This window comes from Artibeus jamaicensis, unplaced genomic scaffold (assembly GCF_021234435.1).
Source record: "Artibeus jamaicensis isolate MK-2021 breed Jamaican fruit bat unplaced genomic scaffold, CSHL_Jam_final contig_1998, whole genome shotgun sequence".
NCBI classification, from domain to species: Eukaryota; Metazoa; Chordata; class Mammalia; order Chiroptera; family Phyllostomidae; genus Artibeus; species Artibeus jamaicensis.
In genome coordinates, this window is record NW_026521407.1 from 19,137,070 (window position 1) to 19,158,777 (window position 21,708).

The 21,708-nt window shown below is 42.2% G+C and overlaps 1 protein-coding gene across 2 annotated transcripts in view; it reads left to right on the forward strand.

The window, feature by feature from the left end:
* KCNJ16 (potassium inwardly rectifying channel subfamily J member 16) overlaps positions 1 to 21,708 on the forward strand; it is a 48,725-nt gene that overhangs the window by 1,642 nt on the left and 25,375 nt on the right. The window lies entirely within an intron of this gene.

The following is a 21,708-nucleotide window of genomic DNA, read 5'->3' on the forward strand; positions in this document are numbered from 1 at the left end:
GTATTCAGAGTAAATATTTGGTATCATAACAACCCATATAGTTAGTAGAACCTTTTCTTTTTTTGAATTTGGAAAACCCACAATTTGAACAAACTGTTCACCTTTTGTCTCATATGAATTTATCCTTGAGTATTCTGTTACTTTTTTGTTCCAGGAAAAGTGGCCTCAAGCCTAACTTTAGCAATACAGGATGGAAAATTTCATGACTTTAGGCATCAGATAGATTATAACTATTTGTGTGGTGAGGTGGATAGATAAACATTTTTGTGCTTGTTATGTTCTGGGTGCTTAAATACTATATTCACTGGATCGTCATCTCAAGTTTGAGAAGAGCTATTACATTCATTTTATAGAGCAAGCTTAGATTTTCCACTTTCTGGCTGTGTAATCTTGGGAAAGCCGTGTAACTTCTTCAAGCCTAAGATTCAAACTCAGTCTTGTCTGAATTCTAAATGCAATTTGGTCACAGGGGAACTGATTTATTTTCACTAAGGCAAAGAGCAGGTAAGTGTAAAGGACTCCCATGGTACAGCCTTCTGGTGGCTTTCTCTCCTCTTCCACTAGCTTCGCTTTCTCTGCCATGTATTTGGGCTCTTATGTATTCTCTCATGTATTTTTATGTCGTTTATTTTTTATGTGCATGAGTCCTGCCTCCAAGTAATCATCTCCACAATAGCAGCAATTAGCCAGGAGCTAGGAGAAGCCATGAGAGGCACATGACATGCCTCTTGGAAGCATTTACTTAACTCAACAATTTAGATGGAGAAGAAGAGGAATTACATAATTTAACTGATAAGCAGTTTCAATAATTATTTTTGTAATGAAGGTATTCTGATATATACACACACACATATAGGTATATATGTGTATGTATGCACATATATATGCTGATATATACCTGTATATATGTATATGTATATAACATATACAATGTCAGAATTCAAAATTAGCATATATTGTGAGGAAGAAGTCTAAGACTAGAATATTTTGAAATTGGGGCACAGTTCTTCGTCTTATATTTTTATCTCCCAGGATTTAGGGTAGAAATACAGATTATAGGCTTATTTCTCTTCTGTTTTCTCACTTTTTTATAGAAAAAATATCTTTTCACCTTAGCTGCTCTTTTTTTAATATATTTTATTGATTATGCCATTACAGTTGTCCCATTTCCCCCCTTCATTCCCATTCACCCTGCACACCCCTCCCCCAGCACTCCCCCTTCTTTAGTTTATGTCCATGTGTCACAAGTTCTTTAGATTCTATATTTCTCATACTATTCTTGCCCTCTCCCCTGTCTATTTTCTACCTACCATCTATGCTACTTAGTCTCTGAACCTTTCCCCCGCTTCTTCTCCTTTGACTCCACTGTTGCTCCATGTGATCTCCATTTCTATGGTTCTGCTCCTGATCTAGCTGTCCTCTTAGTTTGCTTTTGTTTTGGGTGTGGTTGGTTGTTAATAACTGTGAGTTTGCTGGCCTTTCACCGCTCATATTTTTTATCTTCTTTTTCTTAGGTAAGTCCCTTTAACATTTCATATAATAAGGGCTTAGTGATGATGAACTCCTTGAATTTGACCTTATCTGAGAAGCACTTTATCTGCCCTTCCATTCTAAATGAAAGCTTTGCTGGATAGAACAATCTTGGTTGTAGGTCTTTGGATTTCATGACTTGGAATACTTCTTTCCAGCCCCTTCTTGCCTGTAAGGTCTCTTTTGAGAAATCAGCTGACAGTCTGATGGGAACTCCTTTGTAGGTGACTGTCCCCTTATCTCTTGCTGCTTGTGGGATTCTCTCCTTCATTTTCATCTTGGCTAATGTAATGATGATGTGCCTTGGTGTGTTCCTTCTTGGGTCCACCTTCTTTGGGACTCTCTGAGCTTCCTGGATTTCCTGGAAGTCTATTTCCTTTGCCAGATAGGGGAAGTTCTCCTTTATTATTTGTTCAAATAAATTTTCCACTTGTTACTCTTCCTCTTCCTTTTCTGGTACCCCTATAATTTGGATATTGGAATGTTTAAAGATGTCCTGGAGGTTCCTAAGCCTCTCCTCATTTTTTTGAATTCTTGTTTCTTCACCTTTTCTGTTTGGTCATTTTTTTTCTTCCTTCTGGTCCACTCCCTTGATTTGAGTCTCAGTTTCCTTCTCATCACTGTTGGTTTCCTGTGCATTTTCATTCATTTAACTTAGTTTAGCCTTCATTTGTTCATCTAATTTGTGACTAAAATTAACCAGTTCTATGAGCATCCTGATCACCAGTGTTTTGAACTATGCATCTGATAGGTTGGCTATCTCTTGGTTGCTTAGAAGTATTGGCTCTGGGGCTTTGAGCTGTCCTTCTTCTTGAGCCATAATGTTTTGGTCTGTTTGCACCTGTTACATATAAGAGATGGAGCCTTAGGCGTTCACCAGGGCGGAGCGACCCAGTCACTGGGTTGTGATGTTGTATGTGGGGGCGGGGTCAGAAAGGAGCAGTGGTGTTTATTTTGCTCTATCTCAGATTTCGGTCCCCTTTGCTGCTTCCCACAAGCAAACTGGGCCCTTCTGGGGCTGGTTTCTGGGTGTGTGGGCTTGTACACCTTCCAGGACCCTGTGGGTCTCTCCAACAAACTCTCTGTGACCCTGGGAACCTCTCCCAGCACTTCGACCCCGGACAGTTTTTTCAATTGGTGCTTTTAGGCTTTATTTCCCAGTGCTAGGGCCCTGAGTTGCACAGTCTGTCTCACTGCTCACTTCTTTGCCTGGTTTATCTGCACTCGAATGTGTGACCCCGGACAGCCAGCTGCCTTGCACCCTCACTGGGTCTGCCCATTGCCACCCCACACCTGGGATCTGCCAACCGCTGCCTGCGCACCTGGGTTGGTCTGGCCACTTTTTCCTGTGCGACCCCTCTGTGCCAGCCATGGACTCCACCCCTCTTACCAGTCTGGCTGAATGGTTCGTTGTTGTCGGACTTTTGTACAGTTCAATTTTCTGTCTGTTTTGGTTGTGTTTTTGTTACTAAAACTTTGTTGTCTTTAAATTTGGTTGTGTGAGGAGGCTCAGTGTTTCCACCTACGCCTCCATCTTGGCTGGAAGTCCTTTTATGGAAAATTTTGAGAAGCTCTATTAAAGGATGATTTTTGTGAGACTGAATTCTTGGGTTAGATTACTTCTTGGTTAGTTAGTTGTCTGTGCCCCAGAAAAACATCTACTCACTCACAAATATGGCCAATATTTTTAAAAATCTGTACTCTTCCCATCACACGTGACACTGTTCCAAGCAATGAGTAATTCAGCATGTTCTGTCTCTGCATTGGGATAAGAATTCCAAGGTAACTTCACAAAACAAGGCACCTGGCATAATGGCTGGACCACATAAATTGTTCAGTCAGTCTCTGATTCAAGGTTCTCCTGTACAGAAGCCAGAAGAACATTGAGTCAGCTGAAAAAGAGCATAATAGCTCTCACCAACCAGCACTTGCATGGAAGTCACGCTCAACCATCTCTCAGCATTCTCATGATGTGCTATTGGGTTCTATTTATAGATGGCACTATAAAATCCTTCCCCAGCCATGCAACTAACATTTGAGAAGGGGCCAGAACATTAGAGGCTGTAATTAGACACCAGGCTTGTCACATCAAGCAGCTTGCTCCTTTGTGTGTTTACTTGCCTTTTGTTAGGGTCAGAATTGAACTAACTTTGTGGGTGGTTAGAGAACACTCAAGGGGAAAGTTGTATGACTAATTTGAACAAATTATCTAAGACTTACGAGTTACACATATTTAAATTTAGGCTTTGTGGGAATAGGAGGTTGTTTCATTTCCTTATGACTAAAGTTTTATTTAACTGTATTAGATAACAATATTGAGCTGATGATAAGATTACACCAGTGGCCTTAGGAGTTTAAAAGCTAAGAAATATTATGAGAAATAAAACTGAACAAGGCAAAATCACAAACCAAACAGAAGCAAAACATGATGTGATTTATACTCATGGGAATGAAGTACAATAGGAATCAGGACAATGTTTTCCTGCATTATACTGTTGTAAGAAGAGAATGTTTTGCGTGCTTTTCCCATACAAGTCTGTCTTCCTGGTGTGAAGAGTGGACACTGTTTCTCCAGTTGTGCATGGAATTTGTGATCTGTCAGAGCAGCTCGTGCAACAGAAGCACAGGAATACAGCGTGAGCAAAGCCAGGAGGGGAGAAGAAGTCCAAAGTATGTCCTGTAGACATTAGCTGTTTAGAATGCCCATGCTTCCTTTTGTGTGGAAAGTAAGTGACTCTTAATTATGAACCAAGTAGTACCTTGAGAATCGCTATACCATTATTGCCATGTTGTAGACCTGGTTATTTTAGGGCATCAAATTAATAGCCTTCAGTGACCCTACTATAACATCTAGTAGACAGAGTGTTGGTGACCTGAACAAATGGCAGGTCCTTTCTTCTTAAGCAGGTGTGCAATACTCATTCCATTTGGGCACCAGGTATTTAAGACCAAGCCATAAGTTTCTTGTCATTGGGAAAGTCGATGCCTTAGCAAGGGAGGACATGAGCAGAAAATCTAGCTATGCCAAGGGAATTGAGGGAGATCTTACAGTGGAAGTCACACTTGTATTTTAGAAGGAGGGATGTCTATCTGGTTTATAAAAAACCTAATGTGTTTGGGAAGATGTAAGAAGTTTCATGTGGCTGGCATGCAGAGTTCTTGGAGTGAAGGTGAAGGCAGCGTGGTAATAAGTGGAATACAGGAGTGAGTATGACCTAGGTAGTAGCTTACATGGAAGGATCCTTACAGTGTTCATCTGTACACCCACACATCACTCAGGACCGTGGTTCTACAACTGAGCTAGTTCCCCATTACCTGGGACAGATTCTGGCAAAGGAACTAAACTCAGTAGGAAATTTGGAGAGTAAGGAAGAGATCAAAGAAGTGAATTAGTGATGTTTTCCTACTTTATAGAGGACATTTTGGTTCCAATGCAAGGTACATTCTTCCAATAAATACAACTGTCTCCAACATAAAGAACTTGGTCATTGCTTATCAGGGCTGTATTTCCTTTTGAAGTCATTCATTCCCTGTGTTTTATTGTCCCCAACTGCATTACTGTTAACTTGGTGCCACTCTGTTATGGAATAGATGCTCAGAATATCTTTTCACACCTGAATGGAGTGCTTAAGATGGTTTTAGGAATTTGCCTACAAAGGCTCAGTTCCTCTATGTACCGAGGGACGAGTAAATAGACCAGAAGACACATCACAGTGTGGTAGAAAGAACATGTACCCAATGTCAGAAGTCTTTAGTCTTACTGTCATTACATGTTTACTGCTATTTGACATTAATAACTGTCCATAGTCAGTGTCCTCATCTATATCATAAACATGACATTTCCTATTGGTTCTGCCTTGCTAATGAAGCCCCAGTGATTAACTCTATTAATAGGTATTCATGATAGGATTGTGATAAAGTTTGACCTTGTATAATGGGCCACACAGTCTATGTAAAGCTGTTGCTTCTGTGTCTGGTGCTGAACCTGAAGCTGTGAGGCAGGTAGTTGGAAGAACAGATGGATTTGAAGTGGAAAGAGGCAACAATTGGGAACCAGGGAACATTGGCCAGAGACACCAGGTGAAATGGGGCCTATGTCTGAGTCCTTGAGCCTCCAATCAGATAATGGGGTGGCCAGCAGGGGAAGCCAGTGGGGCACTGGAACTGAAGGAGGAGGCCCAGCAGGGACTGTGACTCACTCACAGGCCAACGGCATGATCCAGCAGTCAGCGACAACCTGTGTGAGCAGCCACACGCTGCCTCTTGCCCTTCACTGACCTTCTGACATAAAAAGAATGTGGCTGTTTGGGCACTTCTGCCTTATGTCATGCAAAATGTCTCCATGGCCAAGGCTTACCTGGAACTTTGAAGGGAATGGAATTCTGGGACATGCAGTCCTAGTCAAGCTAAAATAAAACAATCCAAATCTATCACCTCTGACACCTGCCATTCAGGATATGAAACAAATGATGGAGACATAGTTCCTGCCTCCAGATCGCTACCTGTGCAGTAGGACAGAGCCTTGATTCACCTTGATATGCATCATTGATAGAACTGCTTTGCCACGTTTGCAAGATGAATGCACATGAACAAGCTTCGGAAGTGTTAAAGTTCTAATAGTTTTTCAGAGTCTCATCCTGGCTATTTGACACTAGATTAGCTCTGTTTTTAAAAGTAAACACTGGGAAATAAGTTCACTATAGATATTTTGAAAAGCTTAGACTCCCCGAGATCCCTTGGTCTATGTCATATGTCACTTGGGAGTGCAGTGGTGCTGAATGGATAGCAACCAAATGCCCATGCCACCCCCGGTCCTTTCGTCCCTGTGACCACACCTCTGCACCTGCCACCAGCCATTCGTCCAGAGGTAGTGTTTGTCCTGCTGAAGCATAACTGACTCCTCTTAAGCTGAGAATAGTGCCAGATACACCGATGGCAGCAAAATTTCCCATCTAGGATTTTTAAAATATATTTTATTAATTATGCTATTACAGTTGTCCCATTTCCCCCCTTTATTCCCCTCAACTCTGTACACCCTCTCCTACTCATGTTCCCCCCCTTAATTCATGTCCATGTGTCATAAGTTCTCTAGCTTATATGGATCATACATGTAAGTTCTTTGGCTTCTACATTTCCCACACTATTCTTGCCCTCCCCTGATCTATTTTCTGCCAACCCTCTATGCTACTTATTCTCTGTACCTTTTCCCCCTCTCTTCCTCCCACTCCCCTGTTGATAACCCTCCATGTGATCTCCATTTCTGTGGTTCTGTTCCTGTTCTAGTTGTTTGGTTTGTTTTTGTTTTAGGTGACGTTGTTAATAATTGTGAGTTTGCTGTCATTTTACTATACATCTTTTTTATCTTTTCCTTAGATAAATCCCTTTAACATTTCATATAATAAGGGCTTGGTGATGATGAACTCCTTGAATTTGACCTTATCTGAGAAGCACTTTATCTGCCCTTCCATTCTAAATGAAAGCTTTGCTGGATAGAACAATCTTGGTTGTAGGTCTTTGGATTTCATGACTTGGAATACTTCTTTCCAGCCCCTTCTTGCCTGTAAGGTCTCTTTTGAGAAATCAGCTGACAGTCTGATGGGAACTCCTTTGTAGGTGACTGTCCCTTTATCTTTTGCTGCTTCTAGGATTCTCTCCTTCATTTTCATCTTGGCTAATGTAATTCTGCTGTGCCTTGGTATGTTCCTCCTTGGGTCCACCTTCTTCGGGTCTCTTTGAGCTTCCTGGACTTCCTGGAAGTCTATTTCCTTTGCCAGATAGGGGAAATTCTCCTTTATTATTTGTTCAAATAAGTTTTCCACTTGTTGCTCTTCCTGTCTCCCTTCTGGTACCCCTATAATTCAGATGTTGGAACAGTTAAAGATGTCCTGGAGGTACCTAAACCTCTCCTCATTTTTTTTGAATTCTTGTTTCTTCATTGTTTTCTTATTGGTTGTTTCTGTCTTCCTTCTGGTTTACGTAGTTGATTTGAGTCCCAGTTTCCTTCCCATCACCATTGGTTTCCTATGCATTTTCCTTCATTTCACATAGCATAGCTTTTATTTTTTCATCTAATTTGCAACCAAATTCAACCAATCCTGTGAGCATCCTGATCACCAGTGTTTTGAACTGTGTATGTGATAGGTTGGCTATCTCTTCATCTCTTAGTTGTATTTGCTCTGGAGCTTTGATCTATTCTTCCGTTTGCCCCCCCCCCCTTTTTGTCTTGGCATGTCTGTTAGTAGCGAGAGGCAGAGTCTTAGGTATTCACCAGGGTGGGGCAACCCAGTCTCTGGGTTGTGATGCTATATGTGGGGGCAGGGTCTGAGAGGGAACAATGGTGCTTGCTCTACTGTCTGTTGGATTTCAGTCCTTTCCACCACTTCCCTCGAGCAAACTGGGCCTTTATGGTACTGATTCTTATGTGGGTGGGCTTGTGTACATTCGAGGACCCTGTGGGTCTCTCCAACAAACTCTCCTGTGAGGCTGGGGATCTATTCCGGCATCGCAACTCCCCACAGGTGTTTTCAATTGATGTTTTGAGGCTTTATTTCCTGGCAGTAGGACCCTGGGTTGCCCAGTTTGTCTCGCTCCCCGGTTTCACCTGGTTTATCTGAGCATGAATGTGGGACCACCTGGTCCACCAGCCACCTTGCACACCATGCCCTACTTCACGATTGCCATCTGACTGGGTCTGCCTGTTGCCACCCTGTGCCTGGGGTGTGCCAGCTGCCAACTGTGCACTCAGGGTCTGCCCGCTGCTGTCTTACACTCCCGGGGCTTGTCGGCTGCTGCTTTGCACGCTTGGTGCCACCACTTTTTTTGCCACAATCCCTCTCCACCCAGCTGCGGGGCTCCAACTCCACCTCTCTTACTGGTCTGGATGCATGTGTCTATTTTAACTCCTTGGTTGTCGGACTTCCATGTAGGTCAATTTTCTTTTGGTTGTGGTTGTTATTTTGTTTCTAAATTGTTATTGTCCTTACTTTGGTTGTGGGAGGAAGCACAGTGTCTTTACCTAAGCTCCCATCTTGGCTGGAAGTCATCTACTATTTTTTTTAAATATCAAAGGTAGGAAATAGCCTCAGAATATTATGCCAAAGCTGTGCTATGAAAACTGCTTGTGTACCTGCATTGCCTTACATAGGTTTTCCCTGCTATTTCTTTATAAATTTACGTTTGACTCTCTCACCTTAATCTTCTGCCTTGGTTTTGCTTTCTGTCTAAAAGGGCAGATTTGCTGTATTTTAGAGACTTCACATTTTCTCCATATCAGAATGATAAGCAGCCTCCTTGTTTCATTGAAGGATTTGTCTTCACATCTCAAATGTTCTGTTGCCAAAGTCAAGAAAATAGGATATTTTGGGTGATTATTCTATGACTTGCATGAGACTATAGGGAGAAACTTAGGAAAACATTCCTCCATCAGTGACAGAAGTGCCATTTCAGAGCAGAAACATTTTCGGTGCACTGATTGACATTTATTTAACAAGCACAAGGTGCTAACTACCTGCTGTGCCTCATTCAGGGTGCTTTATAAATATTGATTCTTCATCCCCATGAAGCTTTTAAGAAAACAGAGAGGGCATGTTATATTTTCAAGGTCACACAGCTGGAAAATGGCATTGCTAATTTTGGACCAGGCAGTCTTTCTCTATAATATGTGTTTTTAACCACTAATCTATGCTTTCTAAAGAACCGCAATTCCCCATAAATTTATATTTGTTTTATTATTAGAGATCCTAAGTTACATGAACATATAATTTGGATTATATACCCACCAGTGAAGAAACCTGTGTACACAACTCAAAGTGAAAGGCTGAGAAATGTTCAGTCATTGAAATGATGAGATAGAATCAAACCACTGAACCCCCTCTCTGAAATCTGATTGTCGATTTCCGTGTAGTATTCTATTTGCACGCCAAGCATTATTAAACTGTACTTTGTCTATGAAGACATGTAAAGAGTAAGTTCCAGCAAATAAGAAAGAGAAAAGAAGGTCTATGCAGCTTGTTTAACAGGCGGAACCCCAGCTGCACCTGCAGAGATCTGTCATTTTTATCAAAAGCTCATAAGCACGGACAGAACTTCAAACATGTAAATCAGTACAGACTTCACTTCACTGAGCAGATATAATCTCCAATCCAAGGAAAGTAATAGTTCATGAATGGAGAGCACGCACTCACTCTATGGTCTAATCACGGGGGGACGGCTGTTGGCTTCAGTACCAAATATTGAGCTAATGCCAAGTAAGCCATTTGTAGGTGACTCTGGAGCCCCATGGTTCTCGACAGGTTTCCTAGTTTAGTAAAAAGTTTCTTCTTGCTTAATCTGGTCTAAAATAGCCCCCTCTCTTTGTGCCAGTGAATATTAACTTTGCTAGTTAAAAATTTCTGTTTGATAATGTAAGTATTTAGAATGAAATTTTTCATGGAGGAAGAAGTCTTCATTTTCAGTATTTTTTTAAGTTTTCAACTCTTACTATTCAAAAAATAACTACATCAGAATACTTGTTGAGTAATCATTTTCTGATATTCATGAAAAGAATGTCCCTTAAAGAAAGAAAGAGGATGTTTACTTTTTAAGTTGAAAAAGAAACCTATTGGGAAAACGTGTCAGTGGCCCTCCTCTGAAGGGCGCTGGGCCCTCACCTTTGAGCGGAGTGAACTGAAGCTCCCACAGGCTTCTTTGTTGTGGCTGGCATTTCCTTTTACGTAGTCTCAGCTCTTAAACTGAAGGCCAGATCGTCCCCTGACATATTTTTGTGGTTTTGTTCGTCTTTACTCTCCTTCTGACTCGGTTGCTAATAAAAATAACAATCAGCACGTGTGGCAGTACGTCCAGGCTCAGCCCGATCTTTCACAGTGGTCCCGTCAGCTTTTACCCCCAGACGACTCAGCGGGGGTACGGGAGCGACAGTGGTAGAATCCTGCCTTCATTGCCGAAAATACGAAGGACCAGGTCAGTTGAGTGACCTGCTGGTACTGGGCCGACAGGAGGACTTACATTCCAAGGTCTTGACTCCAGACTCATTCCCCTCTGCAGGTGTGACAGTTTCTCTCCATCTCTGCTGCAGAGAAACCTTAAGAGGGTAACAGGTACCTTCTCTGTGCGGCAGTGGTGTATGTTTTCGAATCAGACAGACCTGGGTTTCAGTCTGCGCTTGGCCACTTAGGACTCATGTGATTTAGGCTAGTGCTTCTCAGAGTGTGGCCTGGGGCCAGCAGCAGCAGAGTCACCTGGGAATTTGTAGGAAAAATGCAAGTTCTCAGGCTCCACCTCAGACCTACCAAATGAGCAACTCTCAGGATGGAGCCCAGCACCATCTGTTTCTGACAAGCCCTCCAGCTGATTCTGATGAATGTGAAGGTTTGAAAACCAGTGGACCAGGCCAAGGCACTTCCCATGATAGAAGTTCTACATCTCTTCCATTTGGGTCAGTGGTGGCCGTGATCCAGAGTTTGCATGAGGATTGGGTCAGTGAATGTGAAACATCTAACGCGTAGCAGGTGGGCACCTCCAAAATGCTGCCATTCCCAGGGGATGGGATTTTATTGCAGACATTCATTCCAACTCCTGCAAGAAGTGCGGGTCTCTGGGAGAGCAGAAATGGTCGCCTCTCTTGGATGCAACACGATTTCTGAATGCGGAGGGATGACTATTTCTAAGTCCGGACGGTGCACTTTGGTGGTACTCAAAGTAGTTAGTGGCTGCCATGGAAAAGAAATGAAATGAAGCCAAGTGACACTTTTCCGGATGGAACTCACAAGAAATCAGGGCAGGGGCGTGACCTCCGTCTTTGTCACCACTGCTTTATCTGTTCATGTGATTCTGGCAGTGGGGTCGCAAGAGCTATGCCCAGTGACCACATTCAGTTCCATAGTTTGAATTGCTTTCAATTTGTATATCTAAATATAGCTCAGTAATTTGAAAGTCTTTAGGTTAAAAAAAATCTGTAAATTCTGTTTAAAAACTCATTGAAAAAAATTACAAACTGTGTTCATCAAAACATATGAAAGCTGGTTTTCAGTAGCTTTGTGGAATAGAGGGGTTCTGCTTCTGATCGCCTGTTTGTCTTCTGTCTGGACCTACAAACACAGAGACCATTCGTTAAATACTTACCATGTGCCAGGTGCTACGCTGTGTGCAAGGTGGGGCCACCTTGTCATTTATTTGGGTTTATTGAGGGGGAGGTTGGGAGGTGTTTTGTAACAAAATTGGGACATTTAAGCCACATCACTTAGCCACCTAAGTTTTTGCTTCTAGATTGAATTAAGATTCTTGCATAATCTGTGCCCAAATTTTAACTACCAGGAAGGACAGCAATGTTATACTTGCTTTTAATAAACACCTAACGTCCCCAGGTTCCAGGAGTTTAAAGAGAAACAGCAGGCGAAAGCCGTCTCCTTTATAGTTTATTTCCCGAAGGTGGGGGTCCTGACTTGGGAGGAGGCAGGGAGACAGAGACAATACCTCGTGGTACTTAAGTCAAGGATGGGGTTTCCGTAATTGTGGACATCCGTAACCAGAGGGCACTCCGATAAAATCACCTTCACTCGCCAGGGAGAGAGGGAAATATTTAGCTATAAACTAGACTTCCAACCTCATGTAGCATGTTTTCAAAAGGTTACCATATCTGTTTACTAAATTTATCTGTACATAAAAAAGTTCAAAGCTGATTACTCCAGTGTTGACATAGAACACAGGGCTCTGACTAACTCCGTTTAGAATCTCTAGTTACATTACCCTCCACAGACAGGCAGAGTGTGACATCCTGGCCCTTCACCACCCTGGGCCCAGCCCTTGTGCTTGGCTGCTTTGGGAAGAGGACCGTGACTGGTGAGAACTGGTGTTGTCCACTTCCTTCCAGACTCAGCTGTCTCACTGTGCCGCAAGAGAACTGTTCAGTCGTTTGCTCCAGCATTTATTTTTTTAGGCTCTGCATCCAATTTAATCACTGACTTATCTTCCTGTGAAAGTATTTGTGCTGGTTCAACAGGGCAACTCGATCTGGGCAGAACCTGCTCTTTCTGCTTCTGTCCCAGGGGTCAGCGTAGAAGAAGGGCTGATCACAGGGATTTTATCATTGAATGGGGTCATTGTCCCAGGCTTTTTGTTTTTCCCTTGAAAAAAATTCTACAGCTCTGAAAGCTCTCAGATAAAGGGAAAATCTACCTGAAAACACTATTTCTTCTCACAGACCCTTCGTTTGTTGAAAACAGATTATCTTTGTTACACTTTGGCTGGATAAAATGGCACATATGATCTGGTTAATTGAGGTCAATGGAAACACTTGGACTTTATTTTCCCAGGGCTGAATCAGGGACCTAATTTAGCCACATAGCCTTACTTACAGACTGAGTTGCTGGTTCACTAGGGGCATTCAGCATGTTCCTATTCCCCTCCTGATGTTTTTATTTCCTCTGTGCTACAGGCTGCAGGTCTGCTTCTTCGCTGTGGCCCTGGGCGGGTCTTCAGTTTCCCGCTCTTACCCAGGTAGACTTTTATGAGACATTTGGGGGCTCCTTGGCTTGCTTGTAGCTTATCCTGACCTGCTACTCCACAAAGAGTCTCTTCTCCCCTATTCTACCCTTTCACACAATATTCACATTTACTCCGAGACTCTTGAGTGCATTGGCCCACGCAGTGAAATAATGTCAGTTGGTTGAACACTGCGATGTTCAGGGTGAACACTGTGATGTTGCACTGTTTAAGCAGAGCCTCATTCATAGGCCAAGAGAATAGGCATTAGACAACACCAAATAGTCTAAAATTTGGTCTGTACTCTAAATAACAGAATGCTAAAATATCTATTTAAAAGCACATTTGAGTGAACCATAGTGGGATTTTAATTTTTTCAATTTAGTCTTTACTGTTTTATGAGCCTCAGTTTCCACATAGTATCAGAATAACTTTAAACAACATCTTCTAAAGATGTGCTTGCTCCCTTCAGCCGGTATGTTCAGAATTATGGAATAAACTCCCATTTACACCCTGGAAATACACATCTAGTGATCGGTAGTTACCATGAAAAGTTGAGGCACAGCCTTTAAGATTTTCATCACATCTTGGTAATGCGATATATTCCAATATAAGAGTAAGCTTAGCTCCTAGAAGGGCATTTTTGGGAAAACAAATTCAGAGCCTGACTTTTGTCAGGCAGCTAGCTTCCTAGTTGGAAAGAATTGATCTACTCACTAGTCCATAAATTTTCAAAAGTTGAAAGGTAGTAAAAGATTCCTCAGAGATGAAGAAATAGAGGCAAAATTTAAAAGATATAAAACAACCTTTCAGAGGCAAGTATGGGTGTTCGTGTTTGTTTCCTCTGGCTGCCTTAACAGGGTGGCTTTAAAACAACAGTTCCAGAGGCTGGGAGTCTGAAATCAAGGCGACCCTCCCCTCAAAGCCCATAGAGGAGGCCCCTCCCTTGCTTCTTCCAGCTTCTGGGGGCCCCAGGTGTTTCTTGGCTTGTGGCCACATTACTCCCATCTCTGCCCTCATCTTCTCATGGCCATGGTCATTGTCGTTGTCTTCCTCTTCTTCTTTTTCTCCTCCTCTTCTCTCCCTCTCTCATGTGTGTAAGTATGTGTGTGTCATATTGGATTAGGACCTACCCTAATGATGTCATCTTAACTCAGTGACATCTGCCAAGACCCCATTTCTAAAGTCACATTCATGGTTACCAGAGGTTAGGGCTTCAACATATCTTTTGGGGGAGAACACAGCTCAACCCATAACAGGTGATAATGGCAAAGAGATGGGAAACTCCATACTTTCCTTACAAAATAATAAAGAAACACAATAAAATATATTTAAAAAGACTTCCTTTCCTTTTCTTAGCGATTATTCTTGTGTTTTTATTTGGCCATTATGAAATGGTAAGATGATACGAGATGTAAACATTTATTTTTCTACTTACTGCTTTGAATCTTTCATCCCTCTGCAGAGGCATGGCCAGACTCGTTCTTTTGTAATTGGCCATGACTACTTGAATTTGATGAGCTGTGAGTAAGCAGGCAACCTTAATGTTGATAATAAACCAAATAGGAGAATGTGTTCCACAAAGAGGAGAGAGTACAAATAAAAGTGGGAAAGAAAAGGAACAATTCACTTTGGATTGAGGAAAGGTAAAGGACATGAAGTATTTTCAGAGACAGTTATCCTATAAACACGGAGAAAATAGAGATGTGGGTATTGACGCAAGAGCTCATGACTCAGATTTTCTTCCATAACTTTTCTTGCGCCCCAGACAATCATGTGTTCTGAAGCTTCCACTATATTTTCCAGATTTCCTAGCCTAAAGAGAAATAACAATAGTAACATTTGCATTTACTTAAGGCTTAGAAAAAAATCAAAGCGAAAATAATAGTAACCTTCAAGGAGTGGCTGTCTGGAAGAACTGAGTCAACCCTTTTGGCCGAGGCTGTCTTTCGGTCCTTATTTTCATGGCAGCGATAGCAATGTATGCAAGGAGGGTGGAAAGGTGGGAACATCAAATGAATCTGTGAACAAAAACATCTCAGTAGTGAACAGACTGTTGATTAGTTGGTGTTGCCTTTGCGAATTTGAGAAACCTGCAGAAGCCAAAAGAACTTGAGCTGCTAACAATTAGTTGATACACAGACACCATCTAGATCAAAAGGACAGGCTGACAAAATATTGAAATTACCACATCCATCCACGGTGCTTTATTAACCAAGGAGATAAGCCAGAGAAATATAGCCAGCAGAAAAGGTGGGGGGGGAACGGTAAAATACATTTACCTCACTTTTTGTGACTGAGACAGATTTGAATTAGCAGATTCGACCAAGACAAAATGTACTATGCGCTATCACCCCCTAGGTTTAAAATAATTTGGATGGTGAAAATACTCTCACACTTGAGAGTAAATGCAATGTGGGCAAAATGCCATGTTTCCAAGAACGCGGTGCATCCCATGTGCTGTTTACCAGTCCCGAGAGATGGTAGAAACTGTTGTTCTCAAGATCCTCTACTGGAAGGCTATGCAATTTCTACCCAGAAAAACCATTATCACTGAGAATTACCTGCTATCATTTTCATTAAGACCAGAAAGACTCAATTACAGTTTTATCAATCCGGCTTTAATATATTGGCTCATAGATAATTAGGTTTCTAAGAAAACTAAGCTGCCCTAAAAAATGAATGATTACATTTATTTTTCACTCATATCACAGAAAACTCTGAATAATTTATTTGAGGGTTTATTCATGAATCACTCAGTTTATTAGTATTGGTGGGGAGGCTGTAGGTTCAAGAATTATAGTTATGTAAGGTTGCTTTCCCACATTTCATTTACCATCATATTGTGTTGTTTATGTTGAGAGGCTGAACATACAAATAAAAAATGGCCAAGACAATATATGACAAAACAAATCTGATCCACAACCTCTATAGCAAATTGCTCAGAAGACAAACCAAAACATTCGCCACAATGGGTCCAAAGTGGTCAAGACTTGGTCATTGACTTCCAACTCTCCTAATTTTTGTCCTCGCTTCTAACTTAGAACCAGTGAGAGAAAGCAAAAATATGCTTCTGCACAGCACGTACATAGGATGCCTGCTTCTAGTTAACCTGAGTCCAGTTTCTCATGCCAGCAGCCACCGAGGAGGGTGGACTCAGCACCCTCCCTCCTTTCTCACTGGGAACCTTCTCTCTCTCTGCTTTCCTCTGAGTTGCTGCTAAACACAAGTGACAAGTGATGACAGCTGGCTCCCTTGCTGTAGCAAACTCTGGAGGACGTCCACCTCTGTTCTAGTTTGGGTGGTCTTTGTTTATTTCTACAATGTTCACTATAATTTCTATATAGAAATCTTTAAGTGGCAACATGAACCTGCCAAAGTTTAGAAATCATTTAGGGCCACTGGGTAGTAGTGCCCATCATTTTGAAAGCCAGAAACATTGTTAGAACTGGTTCAGACTTGGGTCAACATCCCTTTGCTAAATCTGTGATAATTTGGTGTTTGTATCACTCAGTTCTCTTTCCAAGTCATCCCCGCCAAGGTCTCACTGCTCGTGCATCTCCTGCGTAGCCTCGTTTGGAGAGCGGTTTCCCTTGTAGAGCTGTTTGGGCATAACAGGGTGTTCATCTGTGATGAGCTCACATGGGTTCTATTTCTTTCTGAAGGTCTATTTTTGCCTTTATTAACTGAGAAATGTGCGGCCTTTCATATTAGGAGGTGTTATTTCTAATCCTGATGGTAACTTTTATTCATAAGATTTAGAGAGTCTGTGGGCATATTTAAGTCTTATTTAAAAATTGCTAGTAACATTAGTTAATATCTTACAGGTTGCTTAAAATTTAAAGCAGGTAATTTCTGTAAAACAGTTAACCAAAGTCCTAATATAGAATATGTATTCAGTAAATAATAACTATAGTTATTACAACAAAACAGATGCTCTTCTTTCCAAATGAACAATCTTTTTATATCTGACGTTACAACACGGAACATTTGGAGCCAAGATTTAGAAATTGCAGGTGACTTGCTAGTTTGCAGGTTGAGGTATCAGATATGTGCATTATGTCATATGGAGAAAGAAGGCAACTGTCTTCGTAATTTAGGTGCTGAACACCTTCTGTACTGAATACCAAGTCTCACAGAACTGGGGTGATCTGGTGTCAGGCAAGTAGGAATAAGTAGTGACCTCAGTGGCCTCTACTGGCTGAGCAGATCACACCTAGTAACTTGATTAGGGTTTGTGGACATTAACTTTACTTCTTAGAGTGTGGACAAATCTGCTTTTGTACATACATACTTGCAGAAGCCCTGTAAGGTCCATGACCCAGCCCACTGAAGAAGGTAGCATGTCCTTTATTCTCCTTTGCATCTGACATGGTGAGATGCTCGTTTTGCAGACATGATATGTGTAAGTTTAATTTCTGAATCAAACAAAGGAAAAATTCCTGGGCATTTTATGTGCATTTTTCTTAATATGATCACAGAATCAGAGTTAGCTATTTAATCCCAAACGAGACATGATCTCACTGGAGTTCGTCCCTTGACTAAGTTTTGGAGTTCCACCCCAGGACAGCGTCGACTGCACTGCCTATGAGCTTCATCTCCTCCCTGATGTCAGGGATGTGTTTGGAAGGAGGGGGTGTCTCTAGCGAATGTTTTCCAAACAAATATTTTGTGGGAATTTCACTGTTCTTTTCAGTAAAAGCTATTTAGTGGTCAATCTGGAAACCAAGGACGGAACAAGTTGTCTTGTTAAAATTCTTCAATCAAAAGGTATTTGTTTTATTTGGTGGGTTTCATTAGAAATGAGAGGATCGGGTCATTAGAGGGAAGTGGCAAGACCTATCAGGAGCACCTGGAACACTTTTTCAGAGACACTGTTAAATTAGAGGCCTGGGAAATGTTCCTAAGAATAGGCCTTGAATGCAGCCTCAATAACATATTCTGCAACTTCCCGACAGTGACTATTTCAAATGTTTTCCATTCCCTCGAAATTGCTGTTCCTGTCTCTTCTGTTCTCCATCCTTTTATTTACTAGGGAAATAAAACCACCATTTCTTGCCACCCGACCTTTATGTAGGCCTGATTGCAGCTGTACAGGTTCTTTCCTTGGAATCATCCTGGACAGTTCTTCATCCCTCCTTCTTTGTCCCCTCCCTCCCTGATACATTTCTGATGATGGGGGATTCAGACTTCCAGCTATCTCTTGAGTCTCTTTCCTGTGCTTTAGTCCCCTAAGTTACACAACATCTCCTTTACTGCACCCCCATCGTAGTCTGGCCAGTCCATTCTCACCACCACTGCCAGAATGCAGTCTTTTAAATGCTAATCAGACTCCCTTGGTGGAAGTCCTCTAATCCTTCCTCAGAGCAATCAGTGTTCTTTACCCTGATGTACCAGATGCTGCGCTGCTCCGACTCCTATCTCACACTTCTGCTAATTACAGTTCAGGGCTTACATGGTTTGTCCTAACCGGTTGTATTCAGTATGAACAGACTAAAGTTATAAATTACACCTTTTGGGAAATGTGACTCATGAGTAACTGCGGCAGAATGGATTCACTGAAGACCAAAAACAAACACATCCATGGTTTCTAAGAGGGTAGGAAGCTATCCAAGAGTGAGAAAGGCCAAATGTGAAAACAAGTTTATTCATTAGTAGAGCTTTAAGCTGAATATTTACAGTTTCCTTAATATCCGATAGGGACTTAAGTGCTTACTAAATTATATGGGAACATTTAAAAGTCTGAATCATTTTTTGCAGTATCTCTCTTAACAAGCCAGCAATTTTAAACTAGTTTCTTTTCCACTTCATTAAACAAATGACAACTTTAATAAGGCATAGTAGTGTGTATAATTTGATGAGAATATACCCTAATATATCAACTAAAGACCAATTTTTTTACTGATCCAATCATTAGAAACAAGAAGCTTTCTCTCTACATGCTACCCCCATTCATAGATGCTTTGAACTTGAGTTTCGATGGAATTGGGCCTTTGAAGTGACATTTTAAGTGGGATCTAGACTGATCATGGGCTGCACATAAAGACGAGGCACTTGGAGGAGAACAACCAGGACACTGAGCGGACCCTAAACCAGGGCTCATCACACGGGGCCGTGCTGAGCAGACAGGTGGGCTCCCACGGGCCGACTGTGCACACCTCCTACCAGCCCACGTCTGAGGGGTCACACCAGGAACTCAAAATCAGCCATGTGTGGAGTACTTGTGCCACAGAAATTCGCAAACTCTACCAATCAGCCCGTTTTTCCCCTCAGAGAGCCCACTGTTAAAATTTTCCGGCACCCCACTGCTTATAAATTCAGTTGACCAGACGTCCCGAGCAGCCCTGGTTGACTCCTGTTGCCTTAATAACTCACCACTTTATCATTTGCCCATATCCTCTTCACCCTCAAAAATGACACATGTGAGCCCTGGCTGGCGTAGCTCAGTGGACTGAGCGTGGGCCTGCGAACCAGAGTATCGCGGTTCGATTCCCAGTCAGGGCACATGCCTGGGTTGCAGGCCAGTTCCCAGCAGAGGCCAGTTCCCAGCAGGGGATGCACCAGAAGCAAACATACATTGATATATCTCTCCTCTCCTTCCCTTCCCCTCTAAAGATAAATAAATAAAGTCTAAAAAAAAAGAAAAAAAATGACACATGAAATAATCAGTATGCCTACCAGGAATAGTAGGATGCTTCATAAATTTTTCACTGGAAGAAATAGAGACTTAGGAGGTAAGTTAGGAAGTAAGAAGCAACCATAAGATTCTTAACTTTTTTATTTTTGTCTGAAGAACTGGCTGTTTAAAGTAGTACAAGACTCGTTTCGCAGAGGGACAGCATGAGGACAGGAAAGTGTTGTGAATGCTACAAGGAGACATATTTTTATCTGAGTCTGAGGCAGGACTTCCTCCCCGGTGGAGCTGAGTCCTCCTCAAATAGGAAGAGAGCACGTGGTGGGGGATGGGGTCAGTGAGACCCCTGTCAGTGAAAATGCTGAGGCAGAGCCTGTGGGCCTGCTGGAGGGGATATTGTTGAGGGCCTCGGGCAATGAATTCTTGTATCACTGCTCTCCTGAGGATTCACATTTTGCCTGGAACCTTCCCCTGACAGTGCCCGAATCAGACCTTTTGGCAGTTCCCACAGGGTTGTTGCTTGGTAATGTGAGTGTTTAGGAGCCGGTACAACCAGCCAGAAAACCAGTTCATTTAAATTCAGAAGAAGGAAAAAAAAAAAAAGATCCAAACAGACAGTCTTATTAATCCTCACTGTTCAATTTTAAAATTAAATACTTTGCGAGGAAGTGCACACTAACCAACTTACTGCTGATTCCAGATTTTGAAATCTAGTAGGTAATCTATTCCATTGTAGCACAGTCTGGCCAAAGAGAAGAAAATAAGTCAGTGAGTTTCCAATAACTTTAGAATCACAAGTAATGGGAGAGAGTTTTATAAATAGTGGAAAAAGAACACATTGTTTAGTAGTGAGGACTTCAGTCACTCCCCCGCGTCCTGGGGTAGCCAGGCAGTCAGAATGATAGGAAGCTCGCTGGCCTGCAGCAATGGGGCCTGTGAAGCTGGTTCGGGTCTCTGGAGGCCTGGTGTCAGCAGTGGCTGAGGCCCTGTGAAACCACTTAAAGTTCTTCCTTGGGTATGGAAAATCTGGTTACGAGAAACAGTTCCGTCCAATAGCTAGCTAGTATCTATATTGTGCAGATACAGTAAGTACTGTTTCTCTCTATTTCAAATTACTTTACTCAGTTTGTTTATCATGTGGATCCTGTAGTGAAACTGTGAGATCAAACAGGACACCTTCCTCAACCCCACCAAAAACACTTACTTTTTAGCAGAAATGACACACAAGAGTAATTGAGGGACATTTACTTAATTAATAATGTAGCAACATCTTAGCTGATGAATTGTAACATTTCACACTAAAATAATACAAAATAAAAAGCTCTCTTCATGAACAAAATACCCTCCTGACCCCCATATTCCTTCCCATCTATCACTGTGTTTTTCTCCTGCATCTGTCAGCAGAACTCCCGACAGATGAGCCGCACACGGAGTCCAGCTCTGCTCGCCCCGCTCCCCCTTGTTCCGGTCCAGTCGGGCACTTGCCTTCCTAACTCTACTGGGGTGTCTTTCATCAAAGTCACCAGTGACATCACACCACCACATCCAATGGCCAGTTCTCAGTCCTCATCTGAACCTATCCCCTGTCTCTGGCAGATGGTCAGTTCCTTTTTCTTGTCACACTTTCCTCACTTCACACCATGCATCATGGTTTTCCTTCAATTTCAAGCAATTCTCTTTGTTGGATCCATTCGTCTTCCCAACCGCAGATGGGCTGCCCTGGACCTTGGTCACTGGAACCTCCCTTCGAACGATTTTCACTCTGCAAAGTCCTAGTCCCTGCTCATGGTTTCAGTGACTGTGTATGCTGACAGCTCCCCCTCTTACACCTCCATTCTGCATCTCTCAACTCCAAAATACTGGACGGTCCACCTGACATTTTTATTTCGTCAGAGCACATGTCCAGTTCCCACAACCAGACCTCAGCCATGGAGACCCCTCTTCAAACTTCCTCTTTCCCAGTTCTGTCATCTCAGTAAGTGACACAGTGTTCACTCAATTCCTTATAAATGCCCACATTTCCATGACAACTTCGCCCAAATTATAAAACTTCCTTATAGCTGAGA